This window comes from Tenrec ecaudatus, chromosome 2 (assembly GCF_050624435.1).
Source record: "Tenrec ecaudatus isolate mTenEca1 chromosome 2, mTenEca1.hap1, whole genome shotgun sequence".
Taxonomy (NCBI): Eukaryota; Metazoa; Chordata; class Mammalia; order Afrosoricida; family Tenrecidae; genus Tenrec; species Tenrec ecaudatus.
Genome location: NC_134531.1, coordinates 10,693,838 through 10,704,424, shown reverse-complemented (window position 1 = coordinate 10,704,424; position 10,587 = coordinate 10,693,838). Strand labels below are relative to the sequence as shown.

The following is a 10,587-nucleotide window of genomic DNA, read 5'->3' as shown; positions in this document are numbered from 1 at the left end:
TAATGGCATACAATGATGGGAAAATATTTAAAACATCTTATTTTTTAAAGTATTAATTATGTGAACAACCATAAACTTTACACGCCTCTCTTTCTTAACGAGTTCCATATTTAATTAATAACAACAGAAGATCAAAGAAGATGAAAATTAATTTTATAATTAGCTATGTTAATTGAGAAATTAATAGCTTTATGATAGAAACTTCCATCTCACTATCTCTTGAGTATTTATTACAAATTACCACACAAATGACTGAGTTAAAAAATATGCTCAGAGGCCGGCGGGCGCTGCCCGGCCCGGCGGTGCTTCCCGAGGGGACGAAGAGGGCGAGCAGGCCTCCTGCTAGTCGTCGCGAGGGAGGACAGAGAGCCCGCCCTCGGCAATCGGGGCTCCAGGGACCCCGCCTGCTGGCGCCATGGCTGTCCCAGGTTGCAACAAGGACAGTGTCATAGCAGGCTGCAAAAAAATGTGGCTACCCTGGTCACCTGATTTTTGAATGCTGCAATTTCCTACGAGTAGACTCTGAAAAGGGACATCGTTTTGGATGTCGGCAGCACAAGCGGTGAGGATACTGATGAAGAGAAGTAAGAATTAAATAAATTACAGCATTACAAGGAAAAAGAATAAATGAAGACGGGGAGAGGAAAGCAAAGGCAAAGAAAAAATAAATTTTAAAAGAAGGAAAAGGTCCTACTCATCCACTTCCACTGAAGAGAGGATACTTCAAAAGAGAAAAAGCAAAAATCTCAGAAGAAAGAAAAAAAAGGCAAAAAAAGCAAAACATCATAAAAAGGAAATAAGAGAAAAAGGAAAAAATTCTTCTGTATCCCATAGCCCTGATATCTCCAAGAAGTAACTGTGACTTTGACCATTGCATTTTCAAATTTGTTTTTAAAAATTATTTGACCATGGACTTTACTATATAATAATTCTTTGCAATAAATCATAGTACTTTCCATATAGATTTTTTGTTTGTTTATAGGACCATTATCCCTTTACCAAATATGTTCAATGTGCTCTGACTAAAAGCATTAAATCAGTCTTGTTACTTGATAGTCATGCCTAAAATACAAAGCATCATGTTTGATATTTGTGTGTTTTTGGCTAGTGTTCTTTTTTTTAACATTTTATTAGGGACTCATACAACTCTTATCACAATCCATATATATATATACATACATCAATTGTATAAAGCACATCTGTACATTCTTTTCCCTAATCATTTTCAAAGCATTTGCTCTCCACTTAAGCCCTTTGCATCAAGTCCTCTTTTTTCCCCTCCCTCCCCGCTTCCCCCTCCCTCATGAGCCCTTGATAATTTATAAATTATTATTTTGTCATATCTTGCCCTATCAGGCGTCTCCCTTCACCCCCTTTTTTGTTGTCCGTCCCCCAGGGAAGAGGTCACATGTAGATCCTTGTAATCAGTTCCCCCTTTCCAACCCACTCACCCTCTACCCTCCCAGTATCGCCCCTCATACCCCTGGTTCTGTAGGTATCATCCACCCTGGATTCCCTGTGCCTCCAGCTCCTATATGCACCAGTGTACAACCTCTGCTCTATCCAGGCTTGCAAGAATTCGGATCACGGTAGTTGGGGGTGGGGGAGCATTTAGGAACTGGAAGAAAGCTGTATTCTTCATTGGTGCTAAATCACATCCCAACTGACTCATCTCCTCCTCTAGACCCCTCTGTGAGGGGATCTCCAGTGGATGACAGATGGTCCTTGGGTCTCCACTCTGCACTTCCCCCTTCATTCACTATGGTAAGATTTTTATTTTGATGATGCCTTATACCTGATCCCTTTGACAGCTCGTGATCACACAGGCTGATGTGTTCTTCCATGTGGGCTTTGTTGTTTCTGAGCTATATGGCCGCTTGTTTATCTTCAAGCATTTAAGACCCCAGACGCTATTTCTTTTGATAGCCAGGCACCATCAGCTTACTTCACCACATTTACTTGTTCACCCGCTTTGGCTTCAGCAGTTGTGTCAGAAGGGTGAGCATCATAGAATGCCAATTTAATAGAAGAAAGTATTCATGCATTGAGGGAGTGCTTGAGTAGAGGCCCAGGGTCCTTCCGCCACCTTAATACTAAACCTATAAATATAGACACATAGATCTATTTCCCCATCCTTGAGAAGATGGAGTGATACATTGGCTATAATGGACTCAAACATAACAATTATGTTAATGCCACAGGACTGAACAATGTTTTGTTGTCTTGTAGATAGGGTCATTTTGAGTTGAAGTCAACTCAGTGTTAACTAGAAACAACAACAACATCCACAAAATTATGAACAATGCAAGTAACATCATCAGAAGCGGGAGAATTACACCAAGTCACCTTACCAAAATGAATCAGTCAATGTTCATTCATGTCACGCATAAATGGTATTGAAGGGAAAAATTCAAACAACAATGGGAAAAAGAAAGAAAGGCCAATGTGCAACCACTAAGCCACTATCCTTGCTGAAGCTACATTGAAAGACATTTTGATTAAGGATGTAGTGCTGAAAGTACTTATTAGTCAGTACTAATAATAGTCAGTTAATTTTTAATGCCCATTAAAAATATTTTTGATACAGAGTTAAGGTTAGGGTTTGTATTATGTTTATGCTTAGGGTAAGAATTAGGGTCTGTGCTAGGGTTAGGGTATGTGTGTGTGTATATGTATTTGAGACAATGTATGAGTAAAGTTATAAAGCAATAGTATTAGTGTTACATGCAAGCAAAATTTCACTAAAGCCAATTAACATATTTTTGCAACAGTCATTGGCAAGGAACTGCCAGAAAAACCAATCCAGATTTAGAAAAGAATGGCAAAGAGGGGATATCATTGCTGTTATTAGAATGTTCTGGGCTGCAAGAAGAAAATATTAAAAATATATTTATGTATTTTCTTGACTACTGAAAGACATTTGAGTTTGGGAATCATTACAAATTATGGATAGAAGTTCAAAAAATGGGAATACCAGAAGTCATAAGTGACCTGCATATAAACCAAGAGATAGTTGTTCATATAGGACAAAGTGATAGTGCATAGTATAAAATTAGAAAAAGAATATGTCAGTTTCCTTTCAATATTTTACTAAAGCTGTTTGAAAAAATAATACTAGACTCTAGCCTATAGAAAGAGTAACATGACATTAGAATGGAGGCAAGAGTCATTAAACCTTGAAATATGCAGATGATGCCGCATACTAAGTGAAAGTGAAAAGAATTTGAAGTACTTACTAATGAAGATTAAATACTACAACCTTCAATATGGGTTACATCTTAAAACAAAGGAAATAAAATCCTGGGACTTCCAGCAAGCTTGTGACTGAGCAACACATACCAGATTGACTCAGTAGAAATCAGGGCAGGAGAGTCACTAAGAGGGACATTTCACACTGCCGGTTTACAGGAGCATCATAAAGAGAACTATTAGATTTTTGAAGAGCTGCGGCTTTGGGCTTACTACAGGGAGGCTGGCTAGGGTTTAACCTTAGCTCCACCACTGTCTCAGCCAGAGCTAAGATCCTTTGAAGGCTGCCCCAGAGCTTTATATCAACACAGGCACAACTTGACCCTGACTCAGGGCAGGGTTTAAGCCCCTCTAACCCCACAGTCAGGGATCGGGACTCAGCAACATTTTTTACTTTTGTTTCCCTCTCTTTTCTCTTTCCCCCACAGTCTCAGTGGGCTCAGTTTCTCTTCTTTCCTTTCATTCTCTCTTGCACATCACTGCCAACCTCTAGGTCACACCCTTTAGCCTAGAGCATTTATGCCTGCCCTCCACCCAGATGGGAGAGTCCCACCCTCTGCAATGTGCCATGAGGCTGGGGAAAGTCTGCCCACCTTCCTCAGGGGAAATCCCAGCCACCTTCCACCAAGGGAAATCCCACCTGCCCACTTACCCACCTTCTGCAGGGCTCAACAGACTGCTTGGGATATCCTGCCCACTTTCAGTCAGGGGAACTCCCACCCACCTTCTGCAGGAGGATATCCTGCCCACAGACCTTCTGCAGCACTTAAAATGCAGCTAGGGAAATCCTGCCCACCTTCATCCAGTGGAAGTCCTGCCTACATGACTGGAGTAGCTCCTACCCATCCTCTGTAGTCTGATATGACAGAAGGAACTTCCTCCTGCCTTCCATAGTGCCTCACACGGCCTAAGGCAGTTCGTCCCACACTCTACAGTGCTCCACACTGCTGCAGGAACCTCTGCTCAACCACCACGGTGATCCAGCTGACTAGGGCAATTCTGCCCACCATCTACGGTGCTCTATATGAAATCCAACATACCCACCTGCCTGCTGTGGCACTCCCATTGCAGTAGGCATCACTGTAAATCCACTGTGGCAACCCAAGCTTCTGTGGGCCACAACACCAGGGATTCTTGTGAGATCACTCAGTGCAGCACCATCCTTGCGGGTCCACAAGCAACCAACCAGCATCCCCTGAGAGAACTCTCCAACTTGTTCTCCAAATAACAGAATACTGGTTGACTAGGGAAAGAGTAAAGCTACCAGAGGATAAAGCGGTAGGCAAATACCGTAAGTGTAATTAACTGCAGGCAGATGGAAGAAGCATTCCTATGAGTCTCCCAAAAAGAACCTAGTGCTCTTTCCTTCCCTGGAAAATTGGAACAGGATCCTGTAAAGCAAGGCAACCCAAACAGCAAACAGCCCCAAAGACCTCACACACACACACACACACACACACACACACAAACCCAGGAGAAAATAAAGGCAATGTCAGAAGATGTCCTGAACCTAGCAATGTCCATTGGTGAAGCAGACGTTGATCTGCCACAAAAAGAAATTTTCAGAATGCTGCTTGAAGTCATACAGGATATGAGGGAAACAATACAGAAAAGGGATCATATGATAGATGAAATAAAGACCATACACCAAAGGCAAATACAAGTACTTAGGAAAAAGATAATAAAAACCAGTAGCAGACCCACAGACATTGCCAACCAACTGGAGGACGCAAAGAATCACACCAGTGACTTAGAGGACAGACAAGCAGACTTTAACAAACGTGAGCAAAAGTTCTATAATATCAACAGAGGAGCTGAAGAAAACCTAAAAGCTATGTCTGCTGCTATGAAGAGAAACAACAGAATAATTGGATAACTGGAGAAAGACACAATACAGAAGTGAACTGCAAAAATAGTAAGAGAATTCTTGGAGGAAAACATCCCCAGCTTAATGAATGAAAACCAGGCAACCATTCAGAAGGCTGAAAGAACACCAGTTAGAATGAATCCCAAGAATTCACCAAGGCACCTAATAGTTAAACTATCCAACTTAGATGAAAAGGATAAAATCATGAGAGCAGCTAGGGAAAAAACAAGAGATCACGTAGAAAGTTTCCCACATAAGTATGTACTCAGACTTATGAGCAGACACTATGAAGAAGAGGAGAGACTAGGGTAACATGTTCCAAAAATTGAAGGAAAAGAATGCAAACCCAAGAATACTATCCAACCAAATTATCTATCAAGATAGATATAGAAGTAAGAGTCTTCCCAGACAAGGAAAAATGCGAAGAATACATTAAAAGAAACCAGCCCTACAAAAGGTCCATGCTGACCCAGTATGGGCAGAAGAACAATACTCACCAAGCACAAATAAGAGACTGTCACATAGAACAGCCCCACCCAGAGATCAACAAAGAGAAAACAACCCCTAAGGTAGCAATGGCTTAAGGGTGGAAAGAAGTCAAGAATGAACCATATACATACACACGCGCACAACACACCGATAAGAAAGGGAGATAGGAAAACACCCAACACAAAGGTATAAGATGAAAACACAAAGTGCACAGGTGGATGCAATAACCCTAAACATCAATGAACTGATCTCAAACATTAAAAGACTAAGATTAGCAGACTGGCTTAGAAAACACAACCCATCAGTCTGCTGTCTAAAGGAGACACATCTCAAGATTACAGACAAAAATAGGCTGAGAATCAAAGACCAGAAAAAATATGCCAAATAAACAGCAATTCAAAGAAGAGATTGCAATCCTAAAGTTGGATAAAATTGACTTCAAAGTGCAATCCATAAAAAGAGATAAGGAGGAACACTATATAATGCTCAAGGGAACTGTAGAGAAAAAACCACTAAGCATTTTAAACATATATTCCCTGACATTGAGACCCACTGAGTAGGTCAATCAAACGCTCCAAATGATGAAAATGTATCACAAGCTCAACAATTTTAGTTAGTGGCTTCAATGTACCATTCTCTGAGAAAGATAGCTAGCAGGGAAAGAAATTGAAGAAGGAGGCTACAGATCTAAAGACCACAATTAGACAATTTGACCTGATAGATATTTACAGAGCTCTTTATCCAATACAAAACAAATCACATTCCTTTCAAGCCCCCATGGCACATATTCAAAGATAGACCACATGCTGGGTCATAAGTCGAATCTGTATAAATTTAAGCACATTGATATCGTACAGATCTTTCTTTGACTACTTTTGTATAAGGCTGGAAATCAACAAAAGGAAGATGAAATAAACAAGGGCAAAAAATTGGAGGATCAGTCAGCAAATCAATAGCAAAAGGAGTGTGTACTAGTCCAGATCAGGGATGAAATTAGGAAATTTCGAGAAAACAACAAGAATAAGAACGTGACGTATCAAAACTTATGGGAAACAGCAAAGGCAGTAATCAGAGGAAGTTTCATAGCAATACATGTACACATTAAAAATAAAAAAAGACTTATGATTGATATGCTGGCACATTTACAGCAACCAGAGCAGAGCCAATAGGACAATCCTACTAATAGAAAAAGGAAAGAAATAATGAAAATCAGGTCTGATATTAAGGAGAGGTAAAAAAAATAAAACTGGAAAAAATTAATGCTGCTGGAATTTGGTTTTTTGAAATCATAAACTGAATTAACAGATAGCTGGCAAACCTAACCAAAGAGAGGAAGGAAAAAAATTTCAATATCAATGATGAGGAATGAAAAAGGGGATATTAAAACCGACTTTAATGAAATCAAAAGGATAACTGCACCTTATTACAAAGGATTATACTTCAATGAATTCAACAACTTGGAAGACATCAACAAATTCTTGAAAAAAACAATGCCTCCCTAAACTATTCCCGATGGGCATCAAGAACCTCAACAGACCCATAGCAATCGAGGAAACAGACAAGGTTATTAAGGGATTGCTAACAAAAATGTCCCCTGATCCAGGAGAATTCTACCAAGTATTCAGGGAAGAATTGACCCTAAGGCTACAGAAATTCTTCCAAAAACATAGAAAAAGACAGAAACTCCCAAACTCTTTCTATGAAGCTAGTATAACTCTGATACCTAAATGGGGACGGATACCACAAGAACTGAGAACTATAGAGCAATATTCCTAATTAATATCGATGCAAAATCCTTTAAAAAATACTGGCCAATAGAATACAAAACATTTAAAAAATAATTCACCATGACCTAGTGGAATTCATATCAGGGATGCAGGGATTATTTAACATATGAAAGACCATAAGTATCATTCACCACATTGATATGAAGAAGTATAAGAACCACATGATAATATCGATGGATGCAGAAAAAGCATTCGACAACATTCAACACCAATTCTGTTTTAAGATATTTAAGAAGATAGGATTGGAAGGAAAAGTGCTCAATATAAGATAAGCTATACATGAAAAATAACAGCCAAGGTGGCAATCAATGGAGAAAAGATGAAAACAGTCCTTCTGAAAAGGGGCGCCAGACAAGGTTGCCCCTTGTCCCCACCCTTATTTTACATTGCATTAGACATATTAGTTAACAGCATAAGGTAGAGGAAAGACATCAGACGTATTTGCCTGGGGAAGGAAGAGATGAAACTATCATTATTTTCAGGTGATATGAATTTATATATGGAAAATCTCAAAAGCTCCACAGCGGGAGTGCTAGAAGCAACAGAGAAATGTCGCGGAGTGGCAGGATACAAGATCAACAAATAGAAGTCCATCAGACTCCTATACACATCAAAGAAGACCACAGAAGAGGAGATAAAAAAGGTGGTACCCTTCTCAACAGCCAAACACAAATTGAAATATCTAGGGATCTACCTGACTTTTAAAAAAAATGTATGAGGAAAACTACAGAACACTATTACAAGAAACCAAGAGTGACCTCAACAAATGGAAGAATATGTTCGTGGATTGGAAGACTCAATTAAGTAAAGATGTCCATTCTGCCCAAGGCAATATATAAGGTTAATGCAATCTCCAGACAATTAACATCATCTTTCTTCAAATAATTGGAATAACTGATTATCAACTTCATGTGGAGTGGGAAGAAGCCCATAATCATCACAGAACTCCTCAAAAAGAAGGACTGAGTGGGTGGCTTGCTTTTCCTGATAACCACAGTGGTCAAAACCACATAGTGTTGGTATAATGACAGATACTCAGACCAATGGAAAAGAACTGTAAAGCCAGAAATAAAATCATTAGCATATAGATGGCTGATCTTTAATAAGGACCCCAAAATATCAAATGGGAAGTGGATGACCTCTTCAATAAGTGGTGCTGTAAAAAATGGATATCTACTTCCAGAAAAATGAAGCAAGACCCTTATCTCACTCCATGCATAAGAATAATCTCAAAGTGGACCAAAGACCTCAAGGTCAAATCTCAAATTATTAAGGCCATCAATGTGGGAATTGGGACAAACCTGAAAACTTTGGCACAGGGAATACATAAGCTATAGAGAAGGACAAAAATATAGATGAGTCATAAATTGACAAGTCAGATATACAGAAGCTAAAACACCTATGTATATCAAAGAATTAACCAAGAGAGTATTAAGACAGCCCACTCACTGGGAAAACTTCTTTAGCAATGACACATCAGACAAAAGCCTTATTACTAAAATCTAAAATACTCTGCTAGTTTCCAAAAAGTAAAAAATGAATTTCCCAGTGAGGAAGTGGGTAAAGGACCTGAACAGGTTACACAGGGGCAGAAATCGGAATGGCCACGAAACTTATGAAAAAATGTTCCTGATCATTAGCTATAAGAGAAATGCAAATTAAAACAACAATGTGATACCACCTAACACCCTCAAAGATAGAAATTCAGAAAGCAACAAGTGTTGGAGGGGCTGTGGTGAGATAGGAACTCTCATCCATTGCTGGTGGACCTGTAGGTATGGGCAGCCACTATGGGAATCGCTTTAACGATATCTAAAACAAATGGAAATTGAGCTATCATACAACCCAACAATCCCACTATTGGGCATATACCCAGAAGAGTAACAAGAAACAAAGCATGGCCAGACATCTGAGCTCTAATATTCATCGTGGCACAGTTCACAATTGCAAGGAGTTGGAAACAGCCCAAATTTCCATCAACAGAGGAATGGATCAAAAAACTATGGTACATACATACAATGTAGCACAACACATCGCTAAAAAACAGTGATGAACACATGAAGCACATCGCTGTACGGGAAGAACTGGAAGAAATCATGCTAAGCAAAGTAAGCCAAGCACAAAAGACAAGTACAACATGAGTCCGCTGAGGTAAGCTTAAAATTGCAAAAAGGGGTATAGGAAAAAAAAGCTACTGCATTCAAATAGTCCTGGGGTGAGGTCCAGGTAGTATGACAAGGGCTAGACCAAGTCCAGGGATATAGTAGCCAACAGAAAAAAAGGGACCAGACTTTATCCTTGTGTTCCAAGATGCGAATACAACATACCTGTATAAAGCAGGGAAGCAATAGAAAGGTCTGAGAGGCGGACCCAATCCGAACTACATGGACAGTTCCCCCTACCCACAGAAGAATTCACTTCAGAGGACAGCACTGAAGCTGCAGCTCAGGGAGAAGGATGTGTCTAATCAGAGCACATGGAAGCAAATGAAGGGGGAGAAAGAGAGAGTGGAGCACAACTTGGTCCACCAAGCCTTGAGGACAATAGTCCTGCTCAGAGCAGCCAACGCACAAAGAGGATCATAGGGCCACCCTCATTATGAGACTCAACGTCCCTCACTGATCCATAGTGCTGTGGAGAAAAACACTGGAAACACAGTGTGGGGAATATGCCCAATCTGACCCCACCACTCTGAGGCAAAATACTAAGGGCGTGCAACAACAGCAAGGAGAGCAGAGAAACAAGTACTCAAGGAATGCCAAAAGCAGACTTTGGGGCCAGGGAGTGGCACACTATCAGACTCAACCGGAAAACACCCCTGAAGGTTAACAAACAGACCTTGAACTATTTATAAACTTTTCTCTTTTTAGGTCCTTGGTTTTTGTTGCTATTTTGTTTTCTTTTGTTGCTTTGTTTTGCTCTGTCTTGTTTTTTGTGAATATTATTATCTCTGCAGTCATATCTAGATAAGATAGGTGACATAAACAATCTGGAGGAGAGGAAAATGGCACCCATGGTTCGAGGAGGACATGGGAGATGGGACGGTGGGGGAAAGGAAGTGGGTGTTAACAAACCCAGGGACAAGGCAACAACAAATGATCTAAAATTGATGGCAAGGAAGATGTAGGAGGGCTGGTAGAGCATAATCAAGGGCAATGTAACCAAGAGGAATTACTGAACCCCAAATGAAGGCTG

The 10,587-nt window shown here is 40.1% G+C and overlaps 1 pseudogene; it reads left to right on the top strand.

The window, feature by feature from the left end:
- Positions 1–415: 415 nt before the first annotated feature.
- LOC142440705 (protein SREK1IP1-like) lies at positions 416–856 on the top strand (annotated as a pseudogene).
- The last annotated feature ends 9,731 nt before the right edge of the window (positions 857–10,587 follow it).